The sequence below is a fragment of the Dreissena polymorpha genome, chromosome 2, assembly GCF_020536995.1.
Source record: "Dreissena polymorpha isolate Duluth1 chromosome 2, UMN_Dpol_1.0, whole genome shotgun sequence".
In the NCBI taxonomy this organism is placed as follows: domain Eukaryota; kingdom Metazoa; phylum Mollusca; class Bivalvia; order Myida; family Dreissenidae; genus Dreissena; species Dreissena polymorpha.
In genome coordinates, this window is record NC_068356.1 from 58242847 (window position 1) to 58265617 (window position 22771).

The following is a 22771-nucleotide window of genomic DNA, read 5'->3' on the forward strand; positions in this document are numbered from 1 at the left end:
CTATAAAGGCGCAAAAACAAAAGCGATGTTCATTATCTCGACACGTTTACTTGTAAGTTTCTTTACTACAGCCTTAAACAATCACATAGGACATTTATGTTCAGCCAATAATAGTAATTCCGATGTGCAATCCAGATATCGCAAAGAGAAGTAGATTCTTTTTATTTTATATTTTCTTGTTCAGGAATACCTTTTAGTAGGTGTATTGGACGTTTTTAATAAATAATGAATAAATGCAATTGGATTAAATAACGTTTATCAAATTAGATATGCTACAAATAATTATTGCTGTAAAATTTGGCATTTATATATCACCGTAAATTTATAAATAGTAGCTAGGTAGACCAGTATTCCTTAAGATATTTATTAGTTTTAAATACGCAGATTATAAAATATTACTAACACTTTTAATGTCTTTTCACGAATGATTTGACTCGCTCTCTTGTATCCCAATTCGCCAACGTCTTTGTGAAATGCCATTGATAACATTTAATTTGGATCATCAACATATGTATTTGATATTTAACAATAAATATATTTTTAATCATAGGTACCTATGAACTTCAATATATCGTTTTCTATTGATATATGGGTTATATATTTTTATTATTGTTTATTAAGTTCGATTCATAAATGTGCGCCCTAGTTGTTCTGACCAAATTTTATCAAGTAGTAATAAATCTGCTACCGCTTCTAGATTTGACCATATGAAATATGTTTTGCCACTTTTGACCCGGATTCAAACTTGTCAAAATTATTCAAAGATTCTACCACACTGAATCATTACTGTAAAATGTAAAACAAATCGTCAAGACGATGAAGTTGTCGGAGAGCTCACGTTGAAGGTATTTCTCCATGATAACTCTGCAGGTGAAAATTTGTTCCACTGTGCTCCGTCAAGCTCGAAATCCAACCTGCTCTACCGCAAGCTGTTCATTGGCCTTACTTTGCATTAAATATAGGATGACTTCGTTATCCTACATCCTTGAAATTTTTACAAACATGTATTATTGTTATTTTTTTCCCACCATTCTTCTCAAATGTATATTGTTTTAACTGTTGAACAAGACATTTTCACAAAAACAATCCGGTATTAAAGTTTTCAAACTCCTTATGAATCTTATCGACTTCAGTTTTCTAAGATTCCTATCCTGCCACGGTATGTTATTGTTTCAAAACCGACTCTTGAGATTTTCTGAAGTAAAATTTTGTAAATATGCTCTATGCTACCTCCATTTATGCACCAATAAACAGTGCCAAAGGACCTATAGATCTAGTGGGCAGTTATTCGGTAAGTGCAGTGGTTTGTACACGCGCTTCTTACCTAGGCGACCAAAGTTCAATGCCCATTCCCGGAAAATGCCCTTTACTCCGTGAAAGTTTCAGTCTTCGATCGGGTCTGATCGATGACGAGTTGGTCACGCGAGTTGTGTATCGTTTTATTTCTTTAAATTTGACCCAGCATTTGTAAAAAATATTGCAAAATATGTACATTTACAGAAAGGAAATTCATTTCTGCTTTGAATAAGACCGTGTTCATGGAAATCGCTGCACACTTAATGAAGTTATGGCTGTTCAAATGATGCACCCTGTTTTCGCGTGAGTTTGAGTTGAATACCTTGTTATATATATATTGTACACTGAAGAAATTAAGAGATAAGCATAAAACTGGTCATCACTTTTAATATTTATACTAACCTCCGGACGGAAAGAGGGATACATAAAGCACAATGTGTGTATCATATATGTATGTTTAACTGGTAGTGGACTATCAACTAGAGCTTTGTCACATACATGACGTATACCCCCACTTGCCGCATTGACACAGACTATTTTACATGCTGTCTTCACAAAACAAGAGAAACTTATTTATGGCGATTTTTAAGAATTATTATGCCATTATTATTTATGGCCAGTTTGACCTTTGAACTCTTGAATTCTTTCGCATGACACGCCGTCCAATGACTGTGAACAAAATTAATCTACAGAGTCATTTTAAAATCTCACAATGAATGAAATAGTTATGGCCCGGACAAGCTCATTTATGGCAATTTTTCACTTTTGAACTCCAAGTGTGACCTTGACCTTGGAGATATCGACGTAATTCTTTCGCATGACACATTGTCCAATGATTGTGAACAAATGTACCAAGAAATTTTAAAATCTCACAATGAATGACATAGTTATTGCCCGGACAAGATCATTTATGGCCATTTTTGACGTTTGAACTCACAGTGTGACCTTTAACTTGAATATATCGACGTAATTATTTCGCTCGACACACCGTCCGAGGATGGTGAACAAATGTACCAAGTGATTTTAAAAGCTCACAATGAATGACATATTTATGACCCGGGCAAGCTCATGTATGGTCATTTTTGACCTTTGAACTCAAAGTGTGACCTTGACCTTGGAGATATCGACGTAATTCTTTCGCAGGAAACACCGGCCAATGATGGTGAACAAATGTGCCCAATGATTTTAAAATCTCACAATTAACAACATAGTTATGGCCCGGGCAAGCTCATTTATGGCCACACTTAAGTGACCTCGTGACCTAGTTTTTGACCCGGCATGACCTATATTCAAACTTGACCTTTACATCATCTAGATACAACTTGTGAACAAGTTTGGTGAAGATCGAATGACATTTCGGGACAGACCGAACGACCGACAAAGTGACTCCTATATAGCCCCCATTACCAATGGTAATGGGGGTATAAAAAACTGTTGAACATAAATCATAATTAATGTCCAATCGTGTATAACCGGTTTCAATGGAATTCACTCCTATCTTTACCAATGACCTGGCCGAACTAACTTAGCTTCTCCGTTCACACTTCTACCTGGGAAAGTTCAGTTAGGTTTTCATAAGAACTGAATTCTCCATCGCGATCACGTTGGACAACGGACATTTGAAGCCGGATGCCGCCATAGATCTGCATTATACCAATAGCTCACCAAGCACCTTAACATGGTCGCCGTGATGAAATGGATATGGTGTCCGCCTAGCGACTGGGAGGTCAAGGGTTCGATCCCCACCGTGGGAGCGTTCTTAAGATCTCCCACAAAGACACCAAGTACCGGTGCTAGGCCCAGGAAACGGACTCGAGAGCATTTATATAAACCTTATGCTTTCGATGCAATCGAGCTAAAATAAATAGGTTTAAACTAAGCACCTAGTGTTCCGGTGAGCTAAAATTTAGAATGAGTCCATTGAGTAAACAATTTAAAATAAGGTACATTTAAGACACAATGTGTTTTCTGGAAGCTTTTTTATTTTAACATACACAATCTTGTAACAACTTACATCCAATTGCACTCAGTATTAATAATTCTAAGTAATACAGTTTGCGTAAAGATAACAAAAACGTTTTTTGTCAGAAAGACAGGAACTAACACCATTGATACTGGAAAGGAGTAAAAACTAATTGTATTTCTCAACAAAATTAACTGGCCTTAATTGTCAAACAAGGATATCAGTAAAACTGATGGATGCTCCCCAATGATGCTTTGTCGATATATGGTTTAATTGTGTGGAAAAAAGTGTGACCTTGATAAAATCTATTATTAGCCTCAGTGACCTTGACATTGACCCCAGTGACCTCAAACCTCATCAAAAAGGTAGAGGTCTATGCAAGGTACCTACATCCCAAATATATAAGAGATCGATCAAATATTGAAGGCGCTATAAGAAACTGTAACGAAAGTGTGACCTTGAGAAAATCTATTATTAGCCTCGGTGACCTTGACTCAAGTAACCTCAAACAACATCAAAAGGTAGAGGTCCATGCAAGGTACCTACAAATTTGTAAGAGATCGGTAAAATATTGAAGGCGCTATGAGAACCGATAACAAAAGTGTGACGGAAGTAAGTAAGGAACCCCAAACTGGCAACTATATGCTCCACATATATATATATGGGGAGCATAAAAATCTGACTTAAGAAGAATGTTGGACCTGCTGAACAACCTTTATCAATAATATAGTTACTAACTCATGGTTATGAGTATACAAATATGTGTTATAACAAAATTATGAGTACTGTGCACAGTCGTGTTTAAAAAAAACGCCTCTATACTCCTGAACAATAGTTATTAAACAAAAGAGAAAATAACATGTGGATTCCATAACACCTTATTATTTGGCTATATTTTTAAAACCTCTCTTCACTGGAATTAAGTACTGCATTTTTAATGAGTTCTTTTGGAGAATCGATTTTAAAAATGTTAAGGCTCAATACAACTAATAAGTCAAGTAAGTCAAAGTCAAAACAACTTACAACGACTGGTACATTCTAAACTGGCTCTCTGTATCTGTACAAATAGTGTCATCACCAAATATTAAATATAAACGTTCACGCAAAAAATGGTTATTTGTAGTTGGTTTGGCCGGTAAGATGCCAAGTCGAAACAATTACTGCAGTTTAAGTTTAAAAAAATGTGTGAACTGGAGCTCTACATGGATTACACAAGAACATGTATACGCCGTCAATCAGTAAACTGGATTACAATTCAAATACAAATAGACATTAAACTTAACAATAAAAATGATTCTTTATACTTCTTTCATGCACCAAACTAGACCCACGCTAAAAGCATGCACAATTGTACCGGTACAGAAATGTACTCGTAAGGAATTTAAATTTTAATATGGGTCAACACAATACTACTATGAGTAATATTATAGATTTTGAAGCTGTGTTACCTATTTTAAAGTTGTTTTGACAAGGGGGTAGACTTAAAAAAAAACGTCTCAATGATTGTTAAAGAAATGGAAAACGTCTAATAAGTGTTATAATATATATGCATATACATTATGTATGGGATGCTCTCCACCTCCAAACATCTATTTTTAAGCTTTTTTTAAAAAAACATTAATAATATTTTGAATGCAAACTTAACAACAACAATTTCAAACAGGTCAACCATGCATCATCTTTGCAAAATTTGATCAGATTCTTTTTTGAGGTTTAAGAGGAGAAATCACGTTTTTGTGATCTACATATGCAACAGACCAGAACGATGTATGTAAGAACGATGTCATTAAGAACAAAATGAATTGTTGGACGCGTGACGGTAAACAGAGACACAATCCAAATCCCAAAAGTCTTCAATGAGGAAATGCGGGATAGGAGAGCTAGAATTTGAGCAGACGCCGCCGGAAACATACTCAAAATCAAATTATGGTGTAATTATGATAGTTGTTGATGTGAAGGTAACATGAAACAGACAAAATTAATTAAGATAACATGAGGTGTTCCTTTTTTAAAAATGTAGCTACTCATTTCATTACAAAATAAATATGTTAAAAAGATATATCACATAAAATATCACACATTATTCAATCATATAAATATTAATATTACTTTATTTAAATTTCACTAACACGCTAAATATAATGTAAAATTATTTTACCAAAAATATATATAAAGTTCAAAAGCAGATAAATAAGAGTATACACGTGGACTTAAAACAAATAAGATGCAATTTGTTTTCAATATATACATATATACATACAAATCAACTTCATTATCTAGAACTTTGTTTTGTCAAATTCCCTCTTAAATCATATAAATATAAAATTCAAGATGGTCCTTCGTCTTTTGCATGTAATATATTAAAATAGATAAATTGATATAAATTTTAAAAGCAGACACATTTGTCTATACACGTGGAGTTTAAACACATCTTAGGGAAATTATCCTATATTTATACGTGTGTACATACAGCTGTACTTAATTATCTGAAACTCTTTTCGGTCGAATTCCCTCTTTAGTCAAATAAAAATGAAATTCCCGGTGGCAACTCATCTTTTTCATATAAAATAATGTCATTTATCTCTAAGATTTTTACTCAAATTATCGGATAAGTCAAAGGGTTTCTTTCATTCCCTACCAATTCTTTCACATATATTATTGCTTCTTTATCTCGAAGTTACAACACGCACCACATCTTAAAGATTACGTGATATAAAATGTTTTTTTGTAAAGAATTATAAGGCACATGATCTTATAGTTGAAATGTTGAAGCTCATGTCCAAAAGATTCAAATAATGAAAATTTCCACAATCAGCACACTGAAGAATAAAAAAATGTTATATTCACTGGCACTGGTGTAACCAGACTTGGGCGCCACTTCGACACTTGCTCTCTGCTTGGGATCAAACCAATCAATACATGTGTACGTTCCCTGATCTTCGTATTCGTAATTCAAAATGATCAATTTTCCACCATCTTCCATGTGAGTAACGTTAAAGTTTGGTTTGGTACTATAGCAGTGGTTGAATGATGAACAGCCACCAATTTTGATTGATGCATTCTTTGAGCTTGTACCGGTGAATTCGAAGACGAAACTCTGGACCCCAGAGCATCTTAATTCGATTTCTTTTCCATAAACTATACCTTCTGTCGCAATCTCAAGTCCAATGCTGTGGAGTTCTGAAAAATAGATGATCACTATTTTGTATTGTTCACAAGTAATTGCCTTTTATGTGTCAAAACCAATCAAACAAGAAGCTACAAGAAATATATCCATAGGACCAGGATCCCCCCCCCCCGACAGAGTGTCACTGAACACAGAAATGAGAGCTAAGTGACAAAAAACAAGTGAACACTTAATACAGCAATTATGGTAGTCTGGATATCATGTGAATATAAAACAAGGGCTGTTTGTAAAACATGCATGCCCCCCATATGGGCTGTCAGTTGTAGTGGCAGCAATTGTGTGAATACGTTTTTTGGCACTGTGACCTTGACCTTTGACATAGTGACCTGAAAATCAATAGGGGTCATCTGCGAGTCATGATCGATGTACCTATCAAGTTTCATGATCCTAGGCGCAAGCTTTCTTGAGTTATCATCCGGAAACCATTTTACTGTGTCAAGTCACCGTGACCTTGACGTTTGACCTAGTGACCTGAAAGTCAATAGGGTACATCTGCGAGTCATGATCAATGTACCTATGAAGTTTCATGATCCTAGGCGTAAGCGTTCTTGAGTTATCATCCGGAAACCATTTTTCTAAGTTGAGTCACCGTGACCTTGACCTTTGACCTAGTGACCTGAAAATCAATAGGGGCCATCTGCGAGTCATGATCCATGTACCTATGAAGTTTCATGATCCTAGGCATAAGCGTTCTTGAGTTATCATCCAGAAACCCTTTTACTATTTCGGGTCACCGTGACCTTGACCTTTAACCTAGTGACCTGAAAATCAATAGGGGTCATCTGCGAGTCATGATCAATGAACCTATGAAGTTTCATGATCCTTGGCGTAAGCGTTCTTGAGTTATCATCCGGAAACCATTTTTCTAAGTTGAGTCACCGTGACCTTGACCTTTGACCTAGTGACCTGATCATCTGCGAGTCATGATCAGTGTACCTATGAAGTTTCATGATCCTATGCATAAGCGTTCTTAAGTTATCACCCGGAAACCATCTGGTGGACAGACATACGGACGGACCGACATGTGCAAAACAATATACCCCCTCTTCTTCGAAGGGGGGAATAAAAATGTTCCACTTTATTTTGAAATAGGTAGGGTTGGTGTGGTTTTGTGTGTAGATAGTTGTGTTTGGGTGGTTGTTCAGATGTGATTGTGTGTGTGTGTGTGTGTGTTTATGGGTGGAGGTTGTTGTGTGTGGTTGTGTGAGGGTTCAATGCATGTGGAGTTGGTTGCATAGAGGTGGCTGTGTGGGACTGGTTGTGTGTTGAGGTGGTTGTGTGTGAAATTGTGTGCTGGTTTGGTTTTGTGTAGAGGTGGTGGTGTTTTAATGTGATTGTGCTTGGGAGTGGTTGTGTCTGGCAGTGTTTGTCAGTTCAGGTGGTTGTGTTTTGGAGTGGTTGTTGTATGGAGGCGGTTTTGTTTGGGAGTGGTTATTGTGTTGGGATGGTTGTGTGTGCATGTGTATGCACCTAACAGTTCTATTTTTGGAAATCTTAATAGACAACCAATTTGGAATTGTAGGAGTTGATGTGAAAAAATTTATTTTTTTGCAATTGCGAATATGACCGAATAACGGCTATAAAATCAGTAAAAAAGCCATACGTTCGATAAAACAAAAGGGCCTGAAAGGCCCAAAGTCGCTCACCTGAGATAACAAGATATTATTGGGACAAATCTTCTGACCAAGTTTCATGAAGATCGGACAATAAATGTGGCCTCTCGAGTGTTAACAAGATTTTACTATAGCCATACAAGGCAAAGTGCCCCGCCCCTTGGAAGCCATGTTTTTCAAGCAAACATAATTATATTCGAACTCATCCATGATATCATTGAGACCAATCTTCTGACCAAATTTCATGAAGATAGGAAAATAAATGTGGCCTCTAGAGTGTTAACAAAGTTTTACAATAGCCATATAAGGAAAAATGCCCCGCCCCCAAGGTGGCCATGTTTTTCAACCAACGGGCATCATTTTTGAACTCGTTCAAGATGTTATTGGGATGAATCTTCTGACCGAGTTTCATGAAGATGGGTCTAAATGTGGCCTCTAGAGTGTTAAAAAGATTTTACTTTAGAAATATATAGCCATATAAGGAAAAATGCCCCGCCCCTTGGCAGCATTGTTTTTCAAGCAAACGTAACCATTTTCGAACTTATCCATGATATCAATAAGAAAAAATTTCTGACCATAATTCATTAAGATTGGACAACAAATGTGGCCTCTAGAGTGTTAACACGGTTTTACTATAGCCATATATGGAAAAATGCCCCCGTACCCTGGCGGCCATGATTTTCAACCAAAGGGCATCATTTCTGAACTCGTTTTAGCAAATAAACCAGTATTAGTTTCAGTTTCAAGATATTATTGGGATGAATCTTCTGACTAAGTTACATGAAGATTGGACACTAAATGTGGCCTCTAGAGTGTTGACATGATTTTATTATAGCCATAAATAGCCATATAAGGAAAAATGCCCCGCCCATTGGCAGCCATGTTTTTCAAGCAAAGGGTACTATTTTCACACTCATCCAAGATATCATTGGAATTAATCTTCTGACCAAGTTTCATGAAGATCGGAAAATAAATGTGACCTCTAGAGTTTTAAAAGGGTTTTACTTAAGCAATATAAGGAAAAATGCCCCGCTCCCTGGTGGCCATGTTTTTCAACCAACCGGCATCATTTTCGAACTCGTCCAAGATATTATTGGGATGAATCTTCTGACCAAGTTTCATGAAGATTGGACAATAAATGTGGCCTCTAGCGTGTTAACAAGATTTTATTATAGCCATATATAGCCATATAAGGAAAAATGCTCCGCCCCTTGGCAGCCATGTTTTTCAAGCAAAGGTTACTATTTTCACACTCATCCAAAGATATCATTAGAAAAAATCGTCTGACCAAGTTTCATGAAGATTTGAAAATAAATGTGGCCTCTAGAGTGTTAACAAGGTTTTACTATAGCAATACAAGGAAAAATGCCCCGCCCCCCCTGGCGGCCATGTTTTCAACCAACCGGCATCATGCTCTAACTCGTCCAAGATATTATTGGGATGAATCTTCTGACCAAGTTTCATGAAGATTGGACAATAAATGTGGCCTCTAGAGTGTTAACAAGATTTTACTATAGCCATATATAGCCATTTAAGGAAAAATGCCCGGCCCATTGGCAGCCATGTTTTTCAAGCAAAGGTTACCATTTCTGAACTCATCAGAAATATCATTGGGACAAATCTTCTGGGCAAGTTTCATGAAGATCGGAAAATAATAGGGATGGCAAAATTATTCGAATATTCGATTGAATGGTCAGCATTCGAATAATAAAAATGATATTTGCATATTCGCATTTTTATCCAAACGTAATTTCACCAATATTTAATGACCTGCGAACAGCTTACTAAAAAGCAACCGAAATCACCTGGGAGTAACATACATGTTTGATGTGACGTTCTTCCTGTCAAACTGATAACGCGGCCCATATCAGTGTTTATTGCGCAATGCAATATACACGCTCTAAGAAAGGCCCCGACTGTTGCTTGCCAATGGGGTGCCAATTAACGGTTTCAATTGACTGGCGAATAATAATTATGTTATCACAGTATGTACAGCCATTAAAATGTGTGAATTACTCAAATTGCGCAATGCAATATACTTACTATAAGAAAGGGCCCGAACTGTTGTTTGTCAATTAGGTACCAATTTAAGGCTTCAATTTACTTGCGAATAATAATTTAGTTTTTGTGATCACAGTTTGAACAGACATTTAAATATGTAAATTACTCAAAAGTAACAGATGATATAAACTGCCCAAAGAAAAACAAATCACTTTTTGCTAAAGTTTTCGCGGCTGAATTATTTGATATTTTCCCCGTAATTAAAACAAACAATTAGCATGCAATTTAATCCATCCTTATGCAAGCTGAAAACAATAATTTATTTGTTTATTTGTTTGTTTTCGCCAATTACGGATTTGGACGGTTCAATATAATAAACCCGTATGCGGCTTTATTCAAAGCTAACAAGTTCTTAACAATTAAGGTCGGTCCGGTCTACCAATTAAAAGATTAAAAGATCGCGGTGCTTATCGTTAACGGTAACAAGTTCTCTGCCTGCCTAATTAGCTGCTGATTAAAGCAACTGTTACCGATTTTGTTTGTTTGGCATGTCGACATGATCTGCTCAAAATGCAAACTGTTGCCGTAATGTGTGTATTTATGTGTGTTATTTTGTATGTCACATGAATTAACTAAACAACATAAATAAATTGATTATAAATTCGACTTCACTTCACTTTTTTCTTCAAGTCAGCTTAATTATTGCTTTTGCTTTGCCTATTAATTTACTTTTTTATACGTACATTTACGCTTTTTTCCATGGGTCAATACTATCTTTATACTGTAAATTAATTCCGATGTAACTTTTCCTCTATAAGTACTGAGTTGCACGTCTATATTTAGTTGCGACACATGGCCAGTATTAACACGCACGCGTTTCCTGTGTGGATCACGACTATGTTTCGCGCTCTTATTAAAACACGAATTTTACATGGCATTCATGTATAGTGAGTGGTGCAGATGCGTACCAAGGGCCTTACACAGTATTATCACATGCCTCTAGACAATTTGTGTTATTCACTTGTACTGAAATTAAATTGTTACCGGATCAAATGTGTACGGCGATTATGTAAAATTACCCGTAAGTATTGTTTTCACTACGTAACTAATATGACACCGGGGGGGGGGTCAGTTCTCCGCCCCTACAGATTTGATGGGAGGGGGGGGGCAGATATCCGCCTACTAAATTCTGACAGGGGGGCAGTTCTCCTCCCCTACCGATTTGATGTGGGGCACCTATAAGCCACCTTTAAAATAAGGGGGCAGTTCTCCGGGGGGAGGGGGCGCTTCTCCGGGTACCAAACTAAACAATCATCAAGGAATCATAATTCAAATCTGAAAATGCCACCAGCCCATTCTGCAGTATAAAATACTTAACACGGTCTGTGGATAAAAAGACCGCAACGTGTAATGTGTGTAAACTTAGTTTTACATATGCACGGTCTGCTACACATCTGTGGAATCATTAAAAAATAAAATTCTATGACACGATGTTTTTCATTCTGTTTGTGCCCGATCACAGTATCGGTCATTGTATTAGTCGACAGCGATACAATTTTTCGATAGCAACGATAATAAACTTCCTCGTATTTAGCAAACGGATATAACTTACAAACCAATGGAAATTAACACATAACAATGTAAAATCAATCCAGCCGTTTTATGCGAATATTCGAATATTCGATTGAATGAATTTGCGAACATTCGAATACCGATATTGGTATTCGATGCAATCCCTAGAAAATAAATGTGGCCTCTACAGTGTTAACAAGGTTTTACTATAGCCATATAAGGAAAAATGCCCCGCCCCTTGTCAGCCATGTTATTCATGCAAACGTAACCATTTTCAAACTCATTCAAGATATCATTGAGACCAATCTTTTGACCAAATTTCATGAAGATTGGATAATTAATGTCGCCTCTAGAGAGTTAACAAGGCAAATGTTGACGGCGCACGACCAACGACGGACAAAAAGCGATCACAAAAGCTAACCATGAGCTCGTTGTTCTCAGGTGAGCTAAAAAGTAATCGGATGCATGCTCGGATTGATGGAGGAAGAAAACGGTATCCTTAAAACTCTAAATGCCCCTTATGAGCTTATGTACGCTAAATAGGAACATAATTAACCCACAAAGCTAATATTCACATTACTTTACAGGAATGGCCCTCGCACTGTTTCAAAGATGTGCACATCATCCGGTCCGATGTATATGAAGTTCACAAGGAGAAAAGTAAACGACTGTTCGCATAAAAACATGCATATTTGGCTGGTTGCCAACAATGTCATTTTGAATTGTAAAAAGAGCTGTGCCAGAGGACAGTGTGCTCAACTTCCCTGTTGTTTTTCTGTGTTTATGTTATCTTTTTCTAAACCAAACTATCAGGAAGGTAAGTATACGTTTCTTATAAAGTAATTTAGCATTTTTAACAAAGTAACCTAATATCCATCGTGACACCTAAACCTTCGAGATGAAACCATTTTTATACATATATAGTACAAAAGACATTGACTATTAAATCTAATACTTTGATAAATTTGAATCCCAATGAAAACAATAATGATGTTTTGATGCGACGTTCCTATGCTTGCAGCACAATGGTTCAGTTCATTCCCGAGCCAAAACCATCTTTGATAACTTATTTAAACAAAGACCTCGTCCTTGACCACACCAATCTCATGTGAAATCCCTGGATAAAAAATGTTTTAGCATAAAATTTCAGTACAAGTGTTTGTTATCAAATTATTTACAATGCTCAATATCTACAAACAGCGACATTGACATTGACCCCATTAACCCACAATACAATCCCATGCTAGATCTGGATTTAAGGTATTTATGTACGAATTTTAAATAAATAGGTAAATGTATAATTGGGTTGTGCGGCAATCGTTTATCTAAATACCACTTTATTTACAGTGACATTGACCCAATCTGCAATCGAAAACGGAAAATCGAGTTTTGATGGAACATGCCTATGGCCGTAACAGTGGTATTTACCATATGCATACCACATGCAAAAATGTTCAAATCATGCAACTGGGTTCAACACTGACCAGGTACTATTACATAGATGAGCAATATTTGGCCATCTTAGCTCTCTATTCAAATATCCTATGAATAACAAAGTTATATCGCGGATGAGTTGTGTTTTGCTAAAACTGTGCTATAATCTCTTGGTGTGACCCTGCCCTTACAGTTAGTGAAATAGGTTAACACAATCACACCGTCTGCATGTAAATCAACGATATTTTTTTAGTGTTCACAATATCTATTTGTGTTCTGTTTCAGTCACATAAACCTCTTTGAATATCCAAAACATGGTCATTGACAACGATGCATATTATTTTGGAGTTTAAGAACACTGGTTTAAGTATAAACGCTGTATGTGTATTTCAAATGAGTATTATATATGAGTTTTAAATTATCAAGACATAAACAAAGGGACAGTTTGTCATTCATATTGGAATGAATTCATCCCCATTACTATATGAGTTATTTCCTTCAGGTTATACCTCTCACAGACATAAATTGGACCAAATGCTAAAATGAAGAATAATAAGGGAACTTAAACGATTACATACCAAACATTAAACAACTGAGTTTTGCAGTTTAATAGATTTTTTACGTTTCTATTTTAAACAAGTTTGAGAGAGGGTCACCCAAGGCACACTGATGTTGTGTGACAATTGGCCTAGCGGCCCATTAGAAGATGTATTTTGAAGCTTATTTATGACGAGCGTGTCTCTTCAACTGATGACATAGGACAAGGAACAAAGGCACATGATAGCACAAGTTCAGCAGGTTTAGAATGTTCGTGTTATTAATGTTGCATCTAAACGTGTGTTTTACTCATAACCATTGTTTTACCTTAACTTGAACTATCATGAGAAGTTACAGAACAAGTGTTCTGATTAATTGACCCAAATTACCTTTTTGTTACATCCAACAGACCATTATAAGTAAAACGAACTATTTCAGCCTAATTCAGTCGATTTAATACTAAAAGTGGCTTCAATGACTAGAGCGTTTTTCTAAGCTTTGACCTTGTGAGCTAGTTGATCTGGTGAAATTTTAATAATAAGTCATAAAAGTGCTTCCGCAGCTAGAGTGGTAATTTGGCTTCGATATTGTCAATATACACATTTAAACATGTGACTGTTAAAGGGATCTTTTCACGTTTTGGTAAATTGACAAAATTGAAAAAAAGTTGTTTCAGATTCGCAAATTTTCGTTTTAGTAATGATATTTGTGAGTAAACAGTAATACTGAACATTTACCATGGTCTAATATAGCCATTGTATGCATCTTTTGACGATTTAAAAACCTGAACTTTATAAAGCGTTGCAACGCGAAACGATTGAATAATTTGGAGAGTTCTGTTGTTGTCGTTTAATTTTGTGAAACTACGAAGATTGCTTATATAAAGTATAAAACACTTCTCTTATTGATTCTTGGCAGCATGGCCGAGCGGTCTAATTGGTTTTTACTCCAGGAATCCGGGGGTCACTGGTTCGAGCCCTGCTGCGGGCTACTTTTTTTCCTTTTTTTAAATTTTATTCTTGATTTTTTACTTGAGCTTTTTAGCTCCAATGTTTACATTTATCAATTTAGAGCATTTAATGACATACTTCAAAACATGCCAAATCTGTGAAAAAGGCCCCTTTAACGGGTACAAGGCATGATGTTGACGATTCACAACTCCGGACATAGACTTGCCACAAAAGATCACCTTTAATAGTTTGTTGGGTTGAACACGTACTCCCAACATTCTTTTTCAGGATATCAATAAAAATTGTAAAACATACCTTTCACATTAAGGACGATGACAACCTGAAAAATAAAGTTTTAATTAAAAAAGCACTGAAAAATACACATGTACTAAAATAATGAACTACGAAATACAATATTGAAAAGAAACATGGAAACACCAAGAAACGATGGTTTTCAACGTTTAAGTTGTTATCTTTATTTTAAAAATATGATTTTGCAATCCAAAGCTTGATCTGCATTTAAGCTGCGTCCTTTTTACGCTCTTACATGACAAAAACACCGTTTACGTCTTATCAAAAGTATCCCAGTATCCCAATGGCAAAAACTAAAAAAGAAACAAGTTGACCAATAATTTGTTTAAGATTTTAACCTGATTTTTCGGACACCAACTGTTGAGATTTCACTTGGTGATATGACAAAGTAACCTACTTTTAGTATCATCTGACGCAGATTCAAAATTAGCCTAGATATTATGAAGGCAACATCATGAACAAGTTTCATCCAACTTTTGGGTCTTTTATATTGCACTTTAAGTGGTGAGCTTTTTATTTGACCTTATAACCTAGTTTCTAGACATAAGGCCATGAAATAAATATTCTGACAAAGTCTCATTACAATTGATTCATACATGTGGAATGGGAGTTAAAAAGAATTTTAAGGAATTGTTGGTGACCTTGTTTTTTACAACACATGATCCAGATTCAAACTTTTTCCATATATAGTCGATATAAACATCCTAACTCTCACCGTGTTTCATCAATACTGGGTCACAAATGTGGCCCATATAGTGGTATCAAAGGTTTTTCTATAGAGATATCACCCAAAGACTTAGTTTTTGAATGTTCATATATCGGAATCAAACTTGACCTAGATATTGTCAGATAAACATTCTAGAGGAGTTTTACCAATATTTAGTAATACATGACCTATCCATTCATTTGACCAAATGACCTTTGTTCATGACGAGCATGATCCAGATTCAAGCCTAGAAGACGTCAAGATGAACCTTCCGAACCTTCCGACAAAGTTTAAGCAATAAATGAGGCCTCAATAGTGGCATAAAAGTTTTTCTAAGATTTCAACTGTTTGTGACTTATTTAAGAATTTGGCCTAGATTTTGTCAACATAAACATTTTAACAAAGTGGTATCAAGATAGAGTTATAAATCAAGCCTCTACAGCTGTATAACGGTTGAAATTGGTAACCAATGTTTCGACGCACCTCATCAAGTTTAAGCTAAGCATATATATTTTCCTGATAAACTAAGACCAGATAAAAACCTCTGGTAAATAGCTGAACGATGATGATGCATACCGCATGCCGCTAGACGTATGTGATTGTGATAGCTCACATTAAGTATTTCGTGCTGATGTAAAATAACAATGATATTAAGTCATATTTCTATTTTCAGCAATGACAATTGGTTAATTAAAGCGAAACCATATGCGCATGTCTGGTAGAGGACTTTCTGATGTTTTTTTTGTAAATATTCATGAAAATTGACCAAGACCATTTGGAGTATTGTTGACAGATAAATGACCAATGATTTTACATACAGCATTAAACCAAAACAACACTATCAAAAACTAATGTCCATAGAACTATAACAGAAACTGCCAAATGCCAGCATTCCACACACGGTTGAAATCTTTCTCCAAGTTGTGGAATACCAATTCAAACAAACTCAAACTATTGGACACAAGCAGTTATGCTTAGCAAGTGTCCATATGCTACTGTATATCAAAATTTGCATCAAGGATATTGTTCATGCAAACTGACGTAATTGACCGGTAAACATACATTTTTGTTGTTGTTTTTTAAGTACAAAATAAGCATTATTCCGTTAAATTGTAGGTCAGAAGATTGGCCCTTTGTCGTCAGTGACCACAGTTAATGACCGCATACACAGTAAGTCGATCTTTAATAGAATAATCTTTGGAACATATAAATCATACTAAAAGGCTGGTCATTGTCGTTTTTCTCGAAAAGACCCTGAAAACACATGGAAAGTTTTAATATTTTTAATAACAATTACGTATTCGTGAAAGAAGAACCATACATACTGCTACTACTCACAGAAAAAATATGTACATAAGTAATCGTTATGAATTGCGATACGTTTATGTGTGTTTGTTGTTGGACACACATTTTGTGTAATAGTGTCGTCTTGAAACAAGAGCACCGCATAACGGGTGCCACGCTCGGCTGCGAAAGCTTGTCAGAATATTTTTTTTTAGAGGTCACAGTGACCTTGACCATTGACCTAGTGACCCAAAATGGGCGTGGCGTGTAGAGCACATCAAGGTGCATCTTCATATGAAGTTTCAAAGTTGTAGGTGGAAGCACTTTGATTTTAGAGCCAATGTAAAGGTTTTAGCACGACGCCGGCGGACGGCTGACGGCGGACGTCGGACGGCGGACGACGAGCAGGATATGACAATACCTCGGGTTTTCTCTGAAAACAGCCTCGCTAAAAACTGCAAAGTAGGAATTTTCAGAAAGTGTTTAAATTTACGTTGCTTTTCGAGAGACTGTTTATATTCTAAATATATCTCACATAGTAAAGGATAAAACAAATACCCGTTGACTTTGAGTTATTTGGAAAATGGGTAATATTCATATACATCCAATTTACATAAGGCTGGAGAAAATTAATTTAAAAAACTCATCCCCTCCCGCTTCTATAAAAACAACTTCATCGAAATTATAACTTTATAACATATTTTTAAAAGTCTGCAATTAAACAATTGAGACCGTTTGACTATATTAGTATTTGCCTCCCGAAGTGGATCTATTAACCGTTTTACAAGTTCTTATTATACTCTCCCTTGCAAAGTGTGGTTAAACGGGTATTACGTATACCTCCAAACAGGGGATATTCTAGAATCACCACAGGCGTCTGTACGTCTGCCTTTGTATCTGTCTGTTCGTTAAAACAAACGTCTCATACACCGTTTAACGTACAATATTTAAACTTGTAGAGATTGTTTCATATATAATATGAAGTTGTTTATAAGCGCTTTTTAAAATGGAACGATAAAAAATTACAAAAGCTTTGCCAATGTTCAGCTATGATATTATATGACTTCATGATTTTTAACATACACTATTAACAAAATAACCTCTATATAACCATAATGTTCATAGACTATATATTTGGTAGGCAAAACGTATAGTGGTTATGTACATTTTTTACATTATACCCCTAGGGGAAACACTGACCAAGCCTCCTTTTTTTCTCTCATTTTTATGTCCCCCACCACTATAGTAGGGGGCATATTGTTTTTGCCCTGTCTGTTAGTTTGATGGTTTGTTGCTTTGTTTGTTTGTGCTAACTTTACCATTTGCCATAACTTTTGCAATATTGAAAATAGCAACTTCATATTTGGCATGCATGTGTATCTCATGTAGCTGCACATTTTGAGTGGTGAAAGGTCAAGGTAATCCTTCAAGGTCAAAGGTCAAATATATGGGGACATATTGTTTCACAATCGCTTGTTTTTTCCAAATTTACAAGGACATTTCTTCTGGAGTATCACTATTATGAATTTATGACTATTTGTCATTGACATGAAGTGCAGATGTGCAAGATAAATTCTCATGCACAGTAGTCCATATATTTTGAAGATATTTACCCTTGCCGTTAGCCATGGGCAAAGCGGACAGTGTGTATTTTCAGTTACGTTTGTGACAAATATCGAGTTGATACTGAAAGGGTTCCTTTAAACAATATTTATTCAATCAAAAACATATAATGATTACAAAGTAACACAAGTACATGTATCAATACATTATTGATCAGTTTAATATGACAAGATGGCTATTGGCGATCAACGATAATAGTGATGTCAGTGTATGTGTATAAAAATACTGCCAATATAATGCTGTGGTGAAGAATGTACCTGTGAAAATACAAACCGCCAAAAAAAACGCATTTTTCCGATGAAAATAAATTTTATCCGGCCAAATTTGGGCACTTAAAACCCTGTATAACTTCTTTTCCTGAGATGCATAACGATGATCTGAATGTTGTTGTATTTGATCCTGGGTTCTGAAATCTTAACAAGAAGGGATACTTGTATTTAATTTCGTCCTTCCTTAAAACCATGTTATTCTGTTGCGCTGGTAAATCGTTACCAATTAGTAAGTTAAATGTAATTAAATCGAATAATTATAATATATGTTTCCTTTATATTTTAAATTTACGGTCCGTATGAGGTTTGTGTTCATTTATAAGTGTGAGTTTAGTGAGTAATTCTTATTAATTCAGTGAATTGATAAAATTAAGTTTTTGGGGAAAATTTCTAATCCTGAAAATCATTCAATGAACTGTGGACTGCAGACCCTGTGGAAACTCCTTGATTATGCATTTTTTCAGAGCTTACAATTCATATTTGATCATGATTACACCTTATAGCTCAAAATATATTGTTTCAATGGGAAACAATTTTACCTTATCAATGAACAGCTGAAGTAATTGCCCTGTTTGGCTACCCATAATACAATTTTCGTATGCATTTCTTGAAACTGGCAGAGCATGCATTAATGATTTCCAAACAATACATAATAATTTTTATCCCACTTTTACAGCGAAATCGGTTGATTAAAGCCCCGTTTATTAAATTTCATCTATAATCAACGGCAAGGCTATAATCAATGGCACGAAATGACGTCATCAACTGCCAAACCGGGACTACTTTTTCCCACGCACCTCGTCACCTGTTTTTGACAAGTGCATCAATAATAAAAACAATCTCAAAAGTTTGTCAATCTTAATGACCTTAAAACAAAGAAAAGTAGCAAAAAAACGTGTTTTTTGTCATTTATTTTTATTAAAACCTCTAGTATTAGGTAAATTTAACACTATGCAAAAAGGTTCTGTTGTTGTTGCTCCCCTTTGAAGAAGTCAGTTCGAGTTGCTCCCCTTTGACCGTAGAAAACAATCGTCTGGACCAAGAAATCCTGTGTTAATTTAAAAGCTGTACTCGGATATGCGTCCATCTGATTTTTCTTCAAAGCATCTTTTCAACCTGGCAATACGCACAAATGAAACTGCATCCCAGTGGTTCGTTGCGTCAACAATTGGGTGTCAACAAGCTAGGTCAGATGCTGAAGGCCATGGCAAAAGACGCCGGCTTTCTTAAGCACAAGAGAATAACGAACCACTCAGTTCGCAAATTCCTGGTCCAAAAACTTCGAAATGCAAACATTCCACCCACTGAAACCATGGCCATAACAGGGCACAAAAATGTCCAGTCCATAACCAATTATTCCAACATATCTGTTGAACAGCAGCAAAAGTGTTCATTCTTGCTCAGTCCAGTAAATGTAACAATCCAACAGATTCCTCTTGTTCACCTTCATGCACCGAAACTATGGCCGAAATGCAGCCTAGACAACCACTGTCTACCGTCAAACAAGTTGATCTTGATGTTCGCCCCACTCAGTCACTTCACAAGCAAATGTCTTTCTCTAGTTCGAACAACTTTGCCTCACAATTCTTTGGTGCCACTTTCAACATTCAAAATGTATATAATTAGCTTAAATCCAAGTAATCTTTGTTATCTCGTCACATAATAACCACATATTATAACAAAGAAGCAAATATTGTGCACCTCGTGATCGACTTGATAGTTTGATATCGAAAGTCAATTGTGTGTGGTGTTAGGCTACGTTGTAAACAAATGTAGTTCCTTGTATATAACAACTTAATGTCATATTGATATCATAAAACTTTTAGATTTGCATTTCAATTTGATTAAAATTGTAATTAATAACGCTCGACACTTTGTTTCAGAACGATATTCTGATTTAAAAAAATATTATTTGATCAGCGGTTATTTTGGAACGCGGAGTAATACACTGACCTTGGTTACACTACAGTCATTATCAAAGTACGACAAACACTCATGAAAACTTATTTTGTTTAAATAAAAAAAAGTTTACTGAATAAAAAGTGGGATAAATAGAATAATAGGTCAGTGTTGATTCATCTTTTGAAAAACAAAAACGAGCATTAAGAAGTTTAGCACTCAATTGCGTGTTTATATTTATCATAACAGAACTCACAGAAAGCAAGACCAGAAATATTCGGATTTCGAAATAAATTGCCTCAGAAGTTCCCATTACTGTCATATATATCCTATCATGCCCATACCTATTCGTTTTTCGCAGCTATTTTTACTTACAAGTATTTGGGGTCGAATCCTAAATGGAGAAACTTCATGCCTTGTTTATGTTTTTCTAAATGAAGGTATTTGTGTTGCAAAATATGTGTTTTATTAACCCTAATTCCATCGTCTGATTCAAGAAAACCTACCGATGAAAATCATAGTCAGAAACCACGAGAACGGCGTGAACGTTCTGTTCCTGAAAAACTAGCAAAAGCAAGCATTTAAAATAAGAAATTACTATGTATATTTTATTTAAAACAAGAAATATCTTTAAAAAAGATATACGGCGTTGATAGTTCAATGAATGAGATCAAGGATAGCGAATGTCTTTTTTCTGTGCAGTTCTTAGCTGCATCACACGCAATACGGGATGTTACGCGGAGTTTTCGCGGCTTATTTTACATTATTACATATTGCTGGTCATAAACCTATAGATACAAAACAGAAAACCAAAAGAAGAATGGAAGTGAAATTAAAACATACGAGTCAACCGGCCACACGAGAAGTATCCGTATTTATAAGCGCGTTCTTCGAACAAATCTGTTTTAGTGGTTTGTCGGGCATTGCTTTTTTATTCGATTATTAACAGTATCGATAATCATCGCGCTCATGCTTAATACATTGGTCAATATGGTGGAATAATTATTGTTAAATGAATCAAAAATAATATTTATCATTGTATTGTTGAAAACACATTAAGAATCTACATATTTCTGGTCTAAAGAAAATTCCAGGTCACCTAGTTTACGGATAGCGTATTTATTATATAACTATTATTTTACTGGCCGCGAACTCCGGTGATGACCTGTATATAAACTCTGACATTCATACACTGGCCGCGAATTGACCCGATACCTCGCGGGTTGAAATGCAATGTATTAAAGTGATGCCTCGCTTCCACTGCTCTTTATACTTTTACATGTTAACATGTTGACAAGAATATGGAAGTAGGTACTAATTATGAGAACATAGCCTTTAAGTATAAACGCGTTGCGCTGGTAATTCTCTGAAAATAAAAGGTGCACGCACAAACTGTATTGATGTCGAGAATTGAGTGTAAAACCGTTCTATTAAGCCTTTTCATTAGAAATAAAAAGACGCGGATATGTTTCCAATGTTCTGGTGGTATACTCAAATCAGCCAATGGAATAAATGAAGTGTATTCATTCGTACCTAGCCGCTGGAAATTTTATTTGAATTTTATTGGACACTTACAAAGGTCAGGTAAGGTGAAAAGCTGGCTTAATACAGCTTACGCCGAAAAAATCGTTTCCACAGAACATAAGATGTATCTAAGTTTGTGAAATAGCAAATGTACTTTCGTTTTATTGAAATTAGAAGTCGTCGAATAGCCATAGCCCCCACCCCCTGCTAAAACAAGTAAACCAGACTTGCATAATTGAGGGAAATGGTTTCTGGCAACCGATACATTACGGAAATTCTGCAGCAATCAGGACAATGTTCACCCATTCAAGTGTTATGTTAGGCCAGCTATCAACCGGTTTAAGCTTTCGATGTGTGTTTTTTTATTGACGGCGACCTTAATATTAATCACGTTTTGTGATATCATCAATTAAGACATTCCGCTTTTAAGTGATTATTGCTGGGCTAAGTATGGAGTTCCGCAAGCCTATAATTTGGTTTTGATCCCCAATTCTTTGCATCAAGTGCTCCAAGTCGGTTTCTCAAGCTTTTATCATTCTTTTAGGTTTAATGTCATCTTCATTGTGTTGTATTTACTTTAAATAGTAGATTAGGCAGATTA

The 22771-nt window shown here is 35.7% G+C and overlaps 1 long non-coding RNA gene across 1 annotated transcript in view; it reads right to left on the bottom strand.

Moving 5' to 3' along the window:
• Positions 1 to 5401: 5401 nt before the first annotated feature.
• Positions 5402 to 22771, bottom strand: part of LOC127867193 (uncharacterized) — a 56817-nt gene continuing 39447 nt past the window's right edge. Inside the window, exons 3-4 of the long non-coding RNA XR_008043356.1 lie at positions 14869 to 14893; positions 5402 to 6439 (exon numbers count right to left, since the gene is read on the bottom strand). This is a non-coding gene — a long non-coding RNA (uncharacterized LOC127867193). The remainder of the gene's footprint in view (positions 6440 to 14868; positions 14894 to 22771) is intronic.